The sequence below is a fragment of the Rhea americana genome, unplaced genomic scaffold (genome assembly GCF_003343005.1).
Source record: "Rhea americana isolate MKP2758 unplaced genomic scaffold, rheAme1 scaffold_36, whole genome shotgun sequence".
NCBI lineage: Eukaryota > Metazoa > Chordata > Aves > Rheiformes > Rheidae > Rhea > Rhea americana.
In genome coordinates, this window is record NW_028186490.1 from 1045519 (window position 1) to 1061639 (window position 16121).

The 16121-nt window shown below is 40.9% G+C and overlaps 1 protein-coding gene across 7 annotated transcripts in view; it reads right to left on the bottom strand.

Moving 5' to 3' along the window:
* The window catches only part of USP54 (ubiquitin specific peptidase 54), a 90803-nt gene that overhangs the window by 64738 nt on the left and 9944 nt on the right, over positions 1-16121 (bottom strand). For 4 of the 7 annotated variants that reach the window (XM_085312241.1, XM_085312245.1, XM_085312239.1 and 1 more), the window contains exons 1-2: positions 16083-16121; positions 14296-14423 (exon numbers count right to left, since the gene is read on the bottom strand). The exons of 1 other annotated variant lie outside the window; for it this stretch is intronic. The gene's annotated coding sequence lies outside the window, so the exon portion shown is untranslated. Of the gene's footprint in view, positions 1-6331; positions 6430-14295; positions 14424-16082 lie in introns of those variants that run through there. 2 more of the 7 variants (XM_085312242.1, XM_085312243.1) reach the window with 2 other exon arrangements.

Below are 16121 nucleotides of genomic sequence, written 5' to 3' on the forward strand. Positions count from 1 at the left end.
GGATTGCCTGCATACCAGGACATGCAGTGACACATGGCACCTGAAATTCTACTTTCACTGAGAAGTCTCTTACAAATGGACAATCTACTCTGCTTGAACTCTGCTATTTTATTTAAATAAGCAGTCACTAGAACCTCACCTAAGAGTTCTTACCGCACACCTTCTTCTATAAACAAAGCCGTAACGGGACAGTCAAAGCACAACCGTTCTCCTAACGAAGGACCAATTTCAACCAAACTGCCTACAGTCCTAACAAACATTTTTACGCTGGTATAAGACATTCTGAAAGATGTACTAGCATAAAAATTTGAGAATAGAGGAAAAAATACCTACTTCTCAAACAGATGGAAAGAAAGTTTTCAAATCCATTTCAACTTATTTCACTGTATGAGATTTAGAGTACCAGGTTAAAACAGGGAAAGATGTTTTCTTTGATTTTCATGTACAGCATATTTGTCAGAAATACATTCCAGAAACTAAAACTTTATGTAAAATGTGTTGAGTACACAGAGCAAAATTTCCTAGGTGAAATGCAGCTTGAACCCTATAAACCATTTTCCTGATGTACAGACCCTTCATTTTCAATTAAAAATACGGTGATGCCATAGTGTTTGTATACAAATTTTCCCAAAACTCCAGTCTCTCTGAATGCAAAGTCTGAAGTCAAATTTCTTAAATAATTTTTAAAAGCTTTATTTTCAAAGATTTCTTATATAAGCCTCGGGAGATCCTAGTATTAGGCAACTCATTCTATACTGTTCATAAAATCATATACAACTCCTTCCATACGGATTTTATAGTCTTAATTCTAAGACAGTGTCACTCATTCTTCATGTGTATTGCTAGGAAAAAGAAGTTGGTACTCAGTGCATCAAAAGAAGTGATGATACAATTACCTTGTATCAAAAACAGGTTTATGAAGATATTACTAATGCTTTCATTCAGAAAGTTTATTTTATATTCATCAGAAAAATGCTGTGAAACTACTGAATGCAAAAGGGATTATTTTGTGTCCTGCTGTGGCCTGGAGAGATCCACAAAGCATGAAAGAGACTCTTGTTAAGTACAAGCAGGCTCTGTCTCTAATCGGTCACAGAAGCAGAAGCAGTGCAAATGTAGTATAATACAAGCTGAACAGACTGGTTGGGTGTTTTTTTTTAAATGATGTCAACAGCTTTGATTTATTTTTCTCTCTGCTTGAAGACGAAATGACATTACTGAGTGGCACCAGAAGCTCCCTATGTAAAAAAGGAAGAAAAAAAAAAAAAAAGAAAGAAATTGCCAGAAAGGGGGTATATATCATGAAAGGAGTATTTGCACTTTACTTGGGGATTGATCATGTGGCAGAAAGAAAGAATGCGAAGAGGAAGTTTCCAAAAAAGTTCCTGTCTCTGCAACCAAAACAAATTAAATGTTAAATGTAAAACTGAAACAGAATTCCATAGAGGCACAGCCAAGTTATAAATACATTTAATCAATCAGTGTGTTTGGAGAGGAAAGCACCCTCATAGAATTAGATTATTTTAAAACAGAATGAAAGAAGAACAAGCTTGACGGTATGTACAAAAGCTTGTATATACAAAACGGAGGCCTGACCTGACAGCACTGCAATGTATCTACCCTACAACAAATGTTAAACACTGCAAATTTCAACACTGCAAAAGTAAAGTCATTAGAGAAAACAGTAGCCTTGCTCAACTTCAGATAACTGGATTTCAGCTGGGGAAAAAAAAATAAAAGGATGCTTACTTTAGAGATTTAATTTTATTTCTTTCAGTAGCAGTTCAACCATTTCAATGTTACTGCAGGGTTGTGTTCTACTGATAAGCAAACAGTTATTTCTGTTACTCTCCCAACCCCATTCTGCGCCAGCAGACAAAATCGCATGCGAAACTACAGACATCGAACAGGGTATTTCAGGGAATGAGCCTTGGAGGGTGAAGCAGAGAGGAACTTTGGGGAAACATCACACCCAAGAGGTGAGGACAGCTCTGCTGCTGCTCCTGCTCCACAGCACGCTGCAGGGCGCCAGGCTCACAGGATGGCATCGCCTATGGTCACACTTACTTTCTTGCTTCTACGTGCACGATCCTCTAAGAGGGCACCTCTACGATGTGAAGCCTCGAAGGGCAGAGACCTAAATCTCCATCCCCCTTGGGAAGAAACCATGGATGCTTAAAGGACAGGACTCGAAGAACTGCTGGGTATGGCAGGCTGAAGAGATGCCTGAGCTGGCCTTATGCATAGCATAAAAATTTCTTAAGACATCTGGGACCACTAAGTCACTGATAGACTGTGAAGCAGATGCATAGTAGGCAACAGGAGTGCTGGTGCAAGCATGTTTTTGTTCTGTCTTGCGCAGTTCCTTTGAATTTTCCCTTTTTAAAAAGGCTAAATTTCTAGTTCTTGTTTAAATAAAATTTGGCTTTTTTGATTTTAATATTCTTGTGGTCTTTTTTAGAGGGTCACCGCTAGGGAATGGTTATGCATACCCACCCCATAGCTGCGGTGGGCTCTGTCTGCCACTATAGCGACCCTGAACAGTCTCTGTGACTTGCTTCTTCCCCGAGTCCCGGCTCTGGATCATGCAGCAGCTCCTGCACCAGCACTTTCCTGGGGCCCGTTGCAGGACGGAGCCTTCCCCTTAGAGCTGCAGTACAACAGCAGGGATACGTGCCATGCATCGCACACATCCGCTCTATGCCAAATCCTGTTACAACAATAGTGAGTTGTTATGCTCCAGGCTCTCATCTCTAAGCATTGTTACATCCTACAATATAACTTATTTTTCCCCAGAATTCACTAGTTGCCAAAGAAACGTGGCTCTTGCATTTGGTTTGAACTCCTGAGTTGGAAAAGAGAATGGTCCAAGGAAGATTAGCAGCTTGGTACAAAAACAGGTGCATATGCACAGCACCAGCAGGCAATGAAAGGAAAAAAACAATTATTATCATGTTTAAAAGTCCTCTCCCTCTCCCAAAAAAATGATCCTCTGACATCTTGAAAAGAAAAAGAAAAAAAAAAAAAAAAGAATATCAAAAAGAAATACCGTACCATGACTAAAATCTTCAGTCACTACATCACATCACAATAAATGTTTTGCTGAGAAATCACAACAATAAATTTTCCCTCAATATCAGAAGCAAGCATTCAGTTACATTGTCATAATTATCATCCATTGCTTAACCAGCATTATAACATCTACGACTTCCTTATACACAACTGTAAGAGGAGAGGAAATTAAAATATTCTATCCAGACTGCGATTCTGTGTATCCCTCCTGATTAAGCAAAAAATAAAATCATATGCATACAAACATATATGCACACATACACAGTGCGTGTGCACACACAATTGAATGGCTGAACTGGAAAGAGTGTTACATTTGTGCTTGATCAGGACTGAAGTTACTCCATTTGAAGCTATACAGTTCTGAGTTTGAGCCAAGATGTACTCTGTTGGGTGAGTTTTTTTTTTTTTTTTTTTTTCCCATTCGCCTAGGAAAGATTTTTTCCTGTCTTTTTAACAGTCTTACTTCTTCCCAGGCCTGTCAAGTTCTCAGTCACAATAGATGAGTACCCAGGTCCCATTGATTAGGGCAGGAAGAGCAATACCTGTCCTCTTATGGATCCACATACCTTAGAAACCTAAAGATGACTTGTGGAATTCCAATACATCAATTAAAAGTCTCTTACTATGATCCAAAACATTAGAACTTGAAATCAGGCAATTGAAGAATGGATGAAATGACTTTGCTTCTTCCAGAGAACAGTGTGCCACAGCTATCTCATATCACAGCTCACATCTGGGACAACTCCCAGAAGCAACTGATTAACATTGCTTGGCTCTTGCTGGAGTGGAAAACTGTCATATTGAAAATATGGAGCTCCTCTCTTCACTTTGCATCTTTATTACTAAAAATAAATAAATAAACAAACAAAATTTTAAACATCCTTTTTCTGGTCTTGAGAAAAAGTAATTTTCTTCTGCTTGTATCTATTCAGAAAGATAGTGCAACACATCATTTCCCCTAACATGTCGCTTTGACCATACCACATCAGTATTGCTCCTCCTGTGGTACATCTTTCTCCCTAGCTCTCCCTTCTAAGGGATCTTTACACCTGGCATAATCTTAACATTTCTGTTTTTAAGCACGCCATTAAATCCTGCCACAATAGTTGTTGATGCCAGTCATTTGTTGCATTTCCAAGCAAGCACTGCTGTGCTCTCTCCCCCAGAGAGGATGGAAACACACCTAAAACATCTACAAAACTATCCTGTTAGTCCTCCTTCAAATCACTCCTTTCCTGCCAGGCGGAGCGAAAGCTCAGCAGTCAGGCAGCAGGTGCGCCAAAACCACCGTTCACCCTGACAGCCACCACAGGCTGTTTCCTTTACTTCTCTAGCTGTTTATCATATTTCTGTGGCCTCAGCTGGGAGCTCTCTAAACTGGAATCGCTCTATTTTGTTTTCGTAAGGTCGAGATACTGAATACAACCTGTAGGTAGCATTACGTTACACACGGGTAACTTCAGATAACCCACGAGACCCTGTACGTTTAGCGTAGAGCTTTTTCCGCTTTGCAAAGAAAAAAAATGATTCCAACAGCGAGTTAAGAAAAAATATATAGGTTAGTGATGACCAGGTCCTAAGACTTCTGCAACTCCCAAAAAGTACAGTGTGCTAAGAACAAACACCCATAAAATGTTTTTATATCAGGAAAAAAAAAGGCAAGAAAAAGTGAGGAGAGGGGAGGAAAAAAAAAAAAAAGCAGCTTCTTAATGTTTCAGCCCTTAAGTTGTCAGGTGGGCAGTCCCTGCGTCCTCCTTTCAGGCTGACTTCACATTTAGCAAATCACCCAGCAGCACAAATCTGAACTTGCATCAAGACTGCAAGTTCCCGACGGCCTCTGTGCCCTGCCCGGGCAGCGGGCGGGCGAGACGGGGCCGCGCCACCCGCGGGAGCACTGCGCTGGGCACAAAGGCCCCAAAGGCGCGCAGCCACCCAAGGGGGCATCACCACCCCAGCCCCCAGGCAGGCAGCCAGCACCTCCTCCCCTGGCTCACTGAGAGATCCCAGAAGCAAATCCAGCTCACAAAATCCGCACTTGGGGGTGGGGAGAGGCTGCTATTTTCCCCACCGGTTTTGTGGGCTGGATTAACTCCCAAAGAAGTTAGAGCCGGGCAAGGGGAGCAAGCAAGGCGTGCAGGAGAACAGCACCTGCTCTGTCGCTTGTGGCTCAGCCCAGCCCTGGCACACTACAGTCAATCCATCAGACAGCCTAAAACCAAACTACAACTATTAAAATATTTTTTTCATCAAAAAGCACTGAAATACATTAAAACATTGAAGCAGGCAGAATGAGTTTGTTTTTACTATACAACACCATGAGCAGTGGAAATGTATGTAGCTTTTTTTTCCCCTGGTGACAGGAATCCTAAAACTAGATTTAACATTTTGTGGAATCACAGCTTCTGTTTACCATCACCAAATGTATGTATGTATGTATGTGTATGAAAAATATATATTTTTTTAATCTATAAACTTATGTACTTGTACTTCATGCCAAGCTGAAGCAAAAAAAAATGTAAGGGATAGCAGACAGATTTTCAAAATTCACAGAATAATTGCTATTTACTTTGGAACCGAGACATTTTACGGAAGGAAGGAGATCAGGAAAGCAGCCAAAGCAAGTTCTTGCTCTCAAAAATCAACACATTGCAGAAAAGAAAAGAAAAGAAAAGAAAGAGCCCTACATATATTTAATACCTTATTTCACTAAGAGTTTTCTTTCAAAGACAGAACTCAAGAATAGCAAGTAGAGGGAAATAAAACTACATCTAAAGTATGAAAAAAAATAGTCTTGAGAGCTTCTGGCTAGGCATAGCTATGGTATAAAATAACTAAGATAGAAAATGAACTGCCAAAATCCATTCCAGTTTTGACAAATATTAAGGTGAGAAAAGACTCAGACCGGATTCATGTTTGGGTTTACTAAGGATACTATCAGTCAGTAGAAGCTACGGTATGACAAAGCAGAGGCATCTTTTGGCTTAAAAAGTGTATTTCAGACAGGCAGCTGAACACAAATAAAATGCACACAGCTTTAGCCAGCAGTATTAGATTACTCATAAAGATACTAATAAATATTTTTTCTTTACATCCTAGAAACAAAGACAATCCACAATGAAAAGTAACATTTTCTACTCTTTAGTATAATATATAGTAGAGATTCCTGTGACAACTTGAATTCAATCAAAAGAAACATTAATAGTCACAGCAGTGGTGACACTGAATTAAAGCAACGGATTTTAAACTTAGTAAGACCTACCTTTAGAAGCACGTTCTACTGTGTGTATTCCATATTGGTATTGCAACAAAAGTTGGAGACCAGAGCGGGTAGAAAAAAATTCACAGAAGACCCACTGTTAGAGTAACTGCTCTGAGTAATACTTGCATGGGAAAATTATTTAAAAGAAGAGGAAGGAGCTAGCACAGGGAGGGAGGGGACAACCACCCCTTTCAAACAATAGGAAGCTGTTAAAACAAAAACACAAGGGCCTCCCTCAGCACAGGAAAGTCTAGTTTGCAAAGCGTTGTCCCCACTGCCACCAACCAGGAGTGCAGCGCGGAGGAGGGAGATGGGGCTGGAGGCCAGCTCCCCCCCACCAGGGGCAACAGGCGGTGGGAACAGGCCCCGAAACCCAGAGCAAAGCTGCACCAAGCCTTTTATAAAAGGCACCAGGCAAGGGGAGAGGGGAAGGGAAAAAAGGAAAAGGGAAGAAAGAACAGACAGACATGCTGCAATGGATTACCTTTTTACAGCACATTTTGCAAGGCAGTGCTCATCTCAGCCGAGTGCGACAAGTGAACGTTGTTTAGTTAAACATGAAAGGTGTTTTCCTCACAGGCAAGGCTGATAATCACATAAGCGATGTGCAACACGGAGCAGTTAAGAAGGAAACAAAGATTGCATCAGTTTTGATCCCTCAGTTTACAATGCCATGGCTGCAACGTACATGTTTGTTTTATTTTTTTAAGGAACAATTATTCCAGGACAATTCCTGGAATGATCATGTACCTTTCAAAGCCAGTGATATTAAACAGGAAAAAAAAAAAAAAAAAAAAAAAAAGTCTGTCTAGAAAAATAGCTTCCTCCTCCCCCGAACTACCACAGGCTCAATTTTATATTAAAAGTGGCGTTACTACAGGATTATTCTCCGACTCTTACAGTACAGCTCCAGGGATACCAGTGCCATCCACACTCAGCATCAATTTGTTCTTCTAACATGGTCACATTCATGGCACAGACAGGGAACACTACAGTGCATACTCAAAACCAGCATAACTTTAAAGAAAATTTTCTTTACGTTAGGAAAACGGTGCACACTATCGTCCTTCTCTCCTACTACAATACAACGCTAACAGAATCAGATTGAAACATAAGGCTGTTTTGGACCATACAAGGTATTGAAGATACTATCCCCACCGGGATCATTTACCTAACAGAAACAAACAGTGTAAAAAGGAAGCAGTTAGAATACAATTAAACCATTTTGCCTTAAAAAACAATCCAGTCTTGCCGGATAGAAGGGGCTGAGCCAAGTTTTAACTCTATCGTTCCATTACTGATCCAGTGTTGGTCAGACAATAGCAGCAGCAAGAAAGGAAAGATACACAGCAATGGCACAGTACATGTTTTACCTTGCAATTCTTCTATATATCTCTTAAGATTTGGATTTGTGTGGGCATATTTCAAATCAAATAATTTTTCAAAGAATCCTAATATTGGCAGAATATGAACATAAAACAGGATAATTTCCAGCAATCATGCTGGGCTCAAAATATGTTCTACAGCTGCCTATGGTTAAAACAGCATGTTAACTCTGTGGCTCTCTTTCTTCAAACAGCTTGTTTCAAGGAAGCCAAACCACTTAAAAGTGTGTTTCCAATACCAACGCAGTTCTTTTCCAGGCAAAAGCAATACATCAATCCTCAATTTTGTCATACAGAAAGACTGACCAAGGCTCTTAAATATCTCACACCGTTACTTTGATCTGCAGGTTTCCTTTCAAATATCAGTACAAGTCTCACCAAGAGTTCGTAAAGTCCATTTGTTTTGCTAGCGTTATGTACTGGGTTCAACGACCTTAAGCTGCTGAACACCCACTCAAACAAAACACTAGTCCTCCAGGTTCCCTTCCTCCTCCTCACTCCGAAAGAGGTGGCGTTGACTACTCTTTCTCAGACAAAAAAAGACATACAGCTAGCTCAAGACTCCATTGATTTCCTCACTGAGATGATGTGTGCCAACATGCACGAAATGGCAGCAGTCAATATCAATATTGCTATCACCACCACCAAGAGTTTTGTGATTGTTACCAACCTGTACCAATCTTTACGATTCCAATTTGCTTCAGCCTCAGTTTTCATCATTTTGGACCACCCACTTCCCAGCTTTTTGTTGAAATGCTTCAAGTGACCAGCTGTTACCAACTTGGTAACAGCTAAAAACAGGGATTAAAGCATGGACTTTTCCAAATACCTGCTCTGACACCATCCAGTAATGGAGACTAAGCAACCTGTCTAAACTGCAATCCAATCCTCACACTGCAGTGTGTGAAAAAAACGTGAAAAGCATTTCTAGAGTATCTCTTTAAAACAAGATCAATTCTGCTTCCATCATACCTAAAATTAAAATCAAACCATTAAAAACCATGCAGCATCAAAGAATAGGTAAGGGTATAGTTAAGAGAAATGCCTCTGCATCGAGTGGCAAATACTTCATTCCCTACTGCCAAAAGTCAAATGTTTCATAGAACAAACAGTCCCATTCCCTGAACAGAAGCAAGGGGACACAGCCCTAGCCGAAGCACAACAGCACTGCCTGGTTTAAGAGAGCTTTGCCAAACATCAGCTAAGCACCTGACCCACCGCCACAAAATCCAAGTAGGAATTCAGAGCAATTTTTGCGTTTCTGCATAGGACAGGAAAGAGGGGGGGGAGGGAGGAACAAAAACAACAGAACAAAACCAGTGTATTTGCACTCTTCCAACATCCTTTCACTTAAATTAGGACAATAAGGCAACCATCAAACAACTACAGTCAAGTACTGCAGCCCCTAGGGCTACTTGGACCTGACAGCAGTGCTAGTAATTATACAGCCATTCCCATAGCTGCCTCGGGACTGCAATGAGGCAGGAAAATCCAGTAAGATGAAGCAATAGATGTAAGCCTGGAATCTCTCTCTCCGCCTTACTTTTCTGTTCCAGTTTAAAAAGCAGAAATCTGAGAAGCAAAGGTATTTGCAGACAACCCTATCTACTAGAGGCATGTATCCCCACAACATACATTCACTGTGGCAAGATAAAGGGACACAGTCCAAGAAAATGACAACAAACGTATGTTAAAATCTGAAGGAACAAAGTGTAGTTGACAAACAGAGCAGCAACAATCATTCTTCTAATACTGAAAACAATCATTTTCCCAATGTCTGCAAAGTCATATGATTTCAGCTTGCAGATCACGTAGCTTCCTTTCTGGCAATGACTATACTAGCCATTCCTCTCACCTCTAAATTATTTTCCGCCATTGCACTCCCACTCATAGAGCTGTAAACGTCAGTACATTTACTATAGTTTAAATATCCTATGTTTGTGTACGTGGAGAAGTTCGTCAGGAATAACTGCTATGCTATAAACTTGGCTTTATTCCACACCAAAGATGTAGTTTCATGACCCGCTTCCACCAATGAAGCCTGTTTCAGAAGTTCCCATCCTCCTTTCACAGGTTACTCATTTCTGTTCTCATTTGATACTCTGCTCTGCAAATTGCAGCCTGTGTGTAACCCCATTACAAACTGTATCTCTAGAATAACCTGGGTTAAAAACAACCCTCTCACACAAAATGAAGCAGGCTATTTTTTATTATTTCAGTTATTCAAATTACAGAGGAGCCATACAGAAAGCAGGTCCAAGTGGCACAACAGAGAGACCAGCAAACTGCATACTGGAGAGAGCAATAGTCATTACAGTAGCTTCTCTGATCAGCTTTCCCATCAAAACAAGATATTGTACAGATGCAGTAACTCCCTACATGGTTTTACAACACAGCTACACCAATCTGACAGCTGCCACCAGGGGGGATGCCTCCTCATCACATGCTCCTTCTGCTCCCCTTGCACTAACTCTAACACTGGAATAGAAATGATAGCTTTTCTCAAGCTAGTTCACTCAAGGATCAGAGAACGAAGCCTGGTGAGCAATGTCTTCTGACAACGGCCAGGAGACAGATTTTCTTACACAGGTAACACTACTGCCTGCTCAATCTGCACACAGATGCCTGTGTGGCAATGATTAATACAGACTAAAGGTGTGGTTTCATGCAACTGTGAGAAACTCTTAAGAGAGTGAGTGTGTCACTGTTTACTTTCCCCGGTCTCATGCTCCCACTGCTTCCACGTGTTGCACTGGGCAGACACAGAACTGCGAGCCAGTTCTGCGAGCTTCTCCGACAGAGCACCAGCAAACCATGCAGCTGAACAAGAAGCGAGGAGGACCACGGAGCTGACGCTGACTAACAGGACCAGCCCTTTCCTGCAGCAGCTGCAGTGAAATTGCACGAAGTTAACATCAGACTGCGCTCGAGGAAAGACTAGTGCAAAACAGTTACCGTAAATTAAAATCCCCGGTTAACATTTTGTAGCTTACTTGGTATAAATAAGACCTTTCATCTAGGACAGGGATTTTTAAGCAAACAGTCTGCATTCTCTGGACTCCTAACAAGTCCATATAAAGTAACAACAACAAGCAGCAGCAAACTTAGTCATATAGACATTTACCTCTTTCATTGAAAAGTTTCCTGAGGTCAAAAAAACTAATTCTGTGAAGTGTACACAAAGCAGTGACTACCCACAATTTATTCTGGAGAGGGGCTGGAGTGGGACACATTGAGGAAAGGAAGCTTGTGTTCCCACATCAGCAGAGCAAAAGCCGGGGGGGGGGGGGGGGGAGGGGAGTAGGGGGGAGGGGGGGAGGTTGGTGGGAAGATAAAGGAGGGAAGGGGGGGGGGGGGGGGGGGGGGGGGAAGGACCCTCTTTTAACACAAGTCTAACAAACTTCAGGAAAATATGTTCAAAAATATTAGGTGAACACATATGCTGTACTCAGCTGACCCTCTCCACATGGCAGGACAACTGCTTCAACATTGGCTGAAAAAAAATGCATGGCGAAATCTTAATTTTACTCTTTGTCAGCTTGCCTTGGTAGTGTAGATGAAGCCTTGAATCTGAGTGTAGCCACATAATGAAAACTGACAGAAAAAAACAATATTGCTTTCTCCTTTGTGGTTTGAGCTATTCTTTCATTACTCACTCTAAGTAACCTGATTTTAAAGTAGCTTGTAAATTAAAAGATGAGAGAAAAGCTTTTTTGCCTTTTCTCACTATTTCTCAAGGATAACCAAATATACTACTGTTTGTTTTGGTCACTATCAACAGAGAATCAGAAATAGTTTTCAAGACCATATTCAAAGACTAGTTAATGTTGGGCATAAAGACCATGGCCCTTCTGCTTTCCTCTAGCTTTCCAACTGTTCTTTCTCATCTGTGAGCAACCCTTTCCAGTCTGCTCACACAAGCATTTGTGTGGCCACACAGGGAAGCAGGTCAGGGGAAACAGTGCACGTGTGGGAGAAGACAGGCAGCACACATTAACTCAGATCAGCTCCTCAACCTGTTCCCTACATAGTCCCATATATATATATGTGTAGGATGGCTTGGGGTAGTAGTGCCAGTTAAATTATTTGAGAAAAAATGGCCTGTATGCTAAAACAAAATTTAAAATAACTTTATAAATAAATTTAGGATGCAGTAGTTTATAAAGTTCTGTCCTTGGCTATCAGGAACACTATCATTGTAATTCCCCTTCAGAATCTCATAGCTTGAAAAGTGAAGGTAGCCCACTTATAACTCTTAGTAGATATACAAACAAACAGAAAACCTCAATATTTTCATTGAACTAAAAATCTGTCTTTTTTTCTGCCTTGTGTCTACATACTAGAAAGCACATAGCCCTCACTGACACAAGTCTTTCTTTTGGCAGATGACTAAAAACAAAAATAAATACTGGGAGAAAAAGCAAGCATTAGTAACTCGAGCTCATCATTATGAACATATCTTGCCAGCAGCTCCTTGACTTTTTAAATCTAGTAACTCTTACCCAGTGCTCTGCACAAATTCCAACTATAGCATTGGAAGGGATGGGAGTCTACTAAACAGTCAATGTTTAACAGTTAAAGAAACATGTCTGGGCAGTGAAATTGCTCTTTAGCAAATGTGGACCCCCACAAATACTAGATTTCTTGTTGTTACTATAATCTTTTTAAAAAGTGCATTGCATATTTATTCCAAGTGACTGCAAAATACAGTGCACTGCATTTAATCCATACTGGGTTTTGTGACTTCCACATAACACAAGGAGAGTCAGAAGCACATTCTGTGAATATCCTATCGGAAAGAGATGGTAAAAGGTCCTCTTGAACACATCAAGGTATAGATGCCAATTAACCACCATATTAAACATCTTGGTCAAAGCAATTTCTTTGAATAAATGTGATTCTGTCATGTCCAAAGCCACATACAAGTCCCATGTCACCTGCAATTACAAAGTTATTGCTCCTATCTGCTTGTCTCATTTTACCACCACCACTGCAAGAAGGTACTATGTTCTCAAATCCATTACCTCTTAGAATTGGTTCCCAGTCCATTTAAGAAATGACTTGGATTAACAAAGACATACTATTGAGGCTGCTTCCTTTAACCCTGCCTGTTATTTCACTGAAAAAGTTTCAGCATTTTTCACAAGAATGGCTTGAACGGGAGGTAGTTACTTTTAGCAGAGAAGTAGTGGTGTCTGTCACAGATGGGTCAGATAAGAACACTATTTTATGGCCTAAAAGGCACGGCACAAAATTTGCAATTTTGTAGGAGAAAAGATCTCTTATGATTTAATTCTGACCCAAAGACATTCAGGAATTAATCTACAGGTTAAGTCTGGAATCAGAAATATTTCTGATTATCTGTTTCCCTGTTTAGAATATGCACATGGTATTGTATCAGCCTACCTGGAGTGATATATTCATCTCCTCTTTAACTAATGCCATCTAATCCTTAGAAAATTTTATGAGTTTAAATTGCAGCACCAAATCTGTAAACCTTGATACAGCAGGATTTCTGCAATGCTGTGGACCAGACTGGAACCTTGCAAGAAAGTCTTGAGAAGGAAGATTATCAAAGTTTATTTCACTGCCTGCATCACTAAAACTGATACTTTTCAGGCTCTCTTATATGACATAAAAAAGCAGATTACAGGTTGGAGGTGGAAGATTCACTTTGGAAACTTACCTACGTCAATATGACATCAAATGAAAGCAAGCTTAAAAGCAATTTTTTCCTAATAATAGACAATTGTCTCCTTCCATACTCTAGTTCCTCAGCTTTATTAGTTCACTTTTCTATCAATTTAACAACAGAAAAAAACAAAATCACAAAGCCAAGGTTATGAACAATGTAATGAGACTCAAAATTTTACCTTATGTCATTTTAAATTTCCTGCACTAATTATTTTCCTTTGTGTCTTATTTTTAGTATTTGTCCTATGATTGAACCTTGGCAGACTGACATGCAATCAGGCTCCCAAGAGCATTTAAATCCATGCTACAATACTGAATTAATGAAAACAAGTCAGTGACACAGGTAACTCCAGGAATCACCCCACCCACAGTAAAAAACAGTATTTCTAAACAAATTTTAATTTGCATTTCAAAAACGTGAATTTCTCTATCAAAACCTGCTATTTTAAATAAGAAAGTGACTATTTCTTAAATTATCTTTCTTTCCACCTTGAAATGTTCTTTCTTCTGTGTTTCATTAAAAGAGCTACTAATTTTTAAATTTGCAAGCACCTGCAAAAGCTCTTAGATACTCAAAATCCAGTAACATTTTCAATCTGCTGTGTTGCTAGAAATAAATTTATAATGCATATACACAATCATACATATTAGATTTATTGTTTGTTTCACAACTGGTGAAAGGAAATTTTCTGAAGATGCCAGAATATCAGCAAGCTCTAAAGCAATATTTTAAATTAGTGTGGGGGCAGAGAGACAGAGAACTTCTAGACATTGAATCACTTCCCCAAAAATCTATGGAAAGGTCCATCCATAACAGCAATAGGTGCTATAATGAAAAAATACATTTTGCAGTTAAAGAGATTTTCAGGTAGAAAAGTAATTTACCTGATTTCGCTCTGCAGCCTAATCCTACTATGTCCTGGATTACTTATTTGTTCACCTTAGCCTGGCATCCTAAAGCCGCATCACCCCTCTGGACTGCAAATCCGCTTCTGGCAGAACATTGGTACTCTCTGCATAAGTATAGTTAAAAATATATATATATACACTAATTAAAGATGAAAGCAACATAACATACACACAGAAGTTACCCTCCACCAGATCTAAGGAGCACACAACCCACAACTACATATTAATGTACCTAAATATAAAGAATCTGTTAGTCTTACACCATGACAAAGTAACATACTCAGCCCCTTAAAAAACCCACAGCTAATAAAAGTCAGCTGGCCCAATACATATTACAGGATGAAGCCCTCTGAGGCCATTCCAGCCATGTAGGAAGCTCACTACAAAGAGCAGAATACCAAGTAGACTACGAACATCAGCAGCTACATTTAGATAGTAAAAACATCATCTGTTGCATACTGATTAGATTGAAACATTGTCAAGGCAATAGAGGAAAGAAGTCTATAGAAAACAGATTCACAGGTGTGCAACCAAATCTAAAAATAACAGGTATCCTAACAAATACATATGGCCAAGTATATACAAGTATTTTTCTTTACTACAAGAAGGAGTAGCTCCAGACTCCCGCTCTGCAGGTTTCTCATCTTAGTCTGCTTTGGAATTTGGTGCAGAAACCAGATGTGGTGGAGAGGAGGAACCGACCTGGGCCCCAGCACTTCAGGTTTCAAAAGCAAGTCTTTGCCTATCTTTTAAGCATAAGAACACTAGAGACCTTCCTTGAGCTAAGACTCAAGCCTGATAAAGCCTTGCTTCACTTTACCACATCCTTGTGCTATGGGAGGGAAAACAGCAAGAGACTCTCCTGCTAACTTTGTCTTCAGCCAGTATTTCCCTTGAGCAGGGAAACTCACAGGTACCACTTTCAGCCAATTTTAATTTCTTTGGTGTAAAGTGAACATATTAGGCCAGAAATTAGAATAACAAGCATACTTAGTATGATTAAATGAAAGCTAAAAGAAAGGTTTCAACGTCCACTCTATCCAAAAGGGAAAAAAAATTTTTTTTGAAACCACCACCAGCAAACGCAATTGCTGCCTGTAGGAAGACTGTGGCAGTGTGAACTCCGTACAGGTTTGTACAACACTCCCACCAGACAGACAGGGTTAGTCGTTACTGTCCTTCACACAAGTGGGCTATAACCTTCCCGTTGGCAGCTGGAGGGGAGAGAGCATTGGAAGACACCCTGCTCCCCTCCTCGTCCTCCGGGCTCTCGTGTCTTGGTCTGTCTCGACCCACCAAGGTATCACCAGTCAAACTGAAGATAGCACCTTCTATCAAGGACGGTGTTAAGCACAGCCCAGCGCCGTGAGAAACAGAAACAACTCCGGCGGTACCTGGTGTAAATTACCAGCTCAACAATGGTTTCAACGGGGAGATACAAACGAGCTGTGCAAGTGTGCGCCTGCTGGGAAAACGCTAGGAAAAAAAATAGTCGCAAACGACGAAACACTGCACAAAGCACGTTCCTCCAGTGCAGTTTTTTGGAGGAGAAAGAAAATAATCTTTCCTTTGCCTCCACAGCAGCAAGCGCTGCGCTGCGCTGCCGCGGACCGACGCTCCAAGCGAGCCCCGCGCCAGGCGCCCCCTTCCCTCCCGCGCCGCCCGCACCCCGCCGCCTCTCGGCGCACTTTCCCGCGCGGCCTCCGCGCCGCGCGCCCGGGACAGCCAGGTGCGCATCGCCCGCGCCCGCCCTCCGCACGTACCTGCGGCGCGGAGCCCCCCCGCCTTCCCGCTCCCTCCGG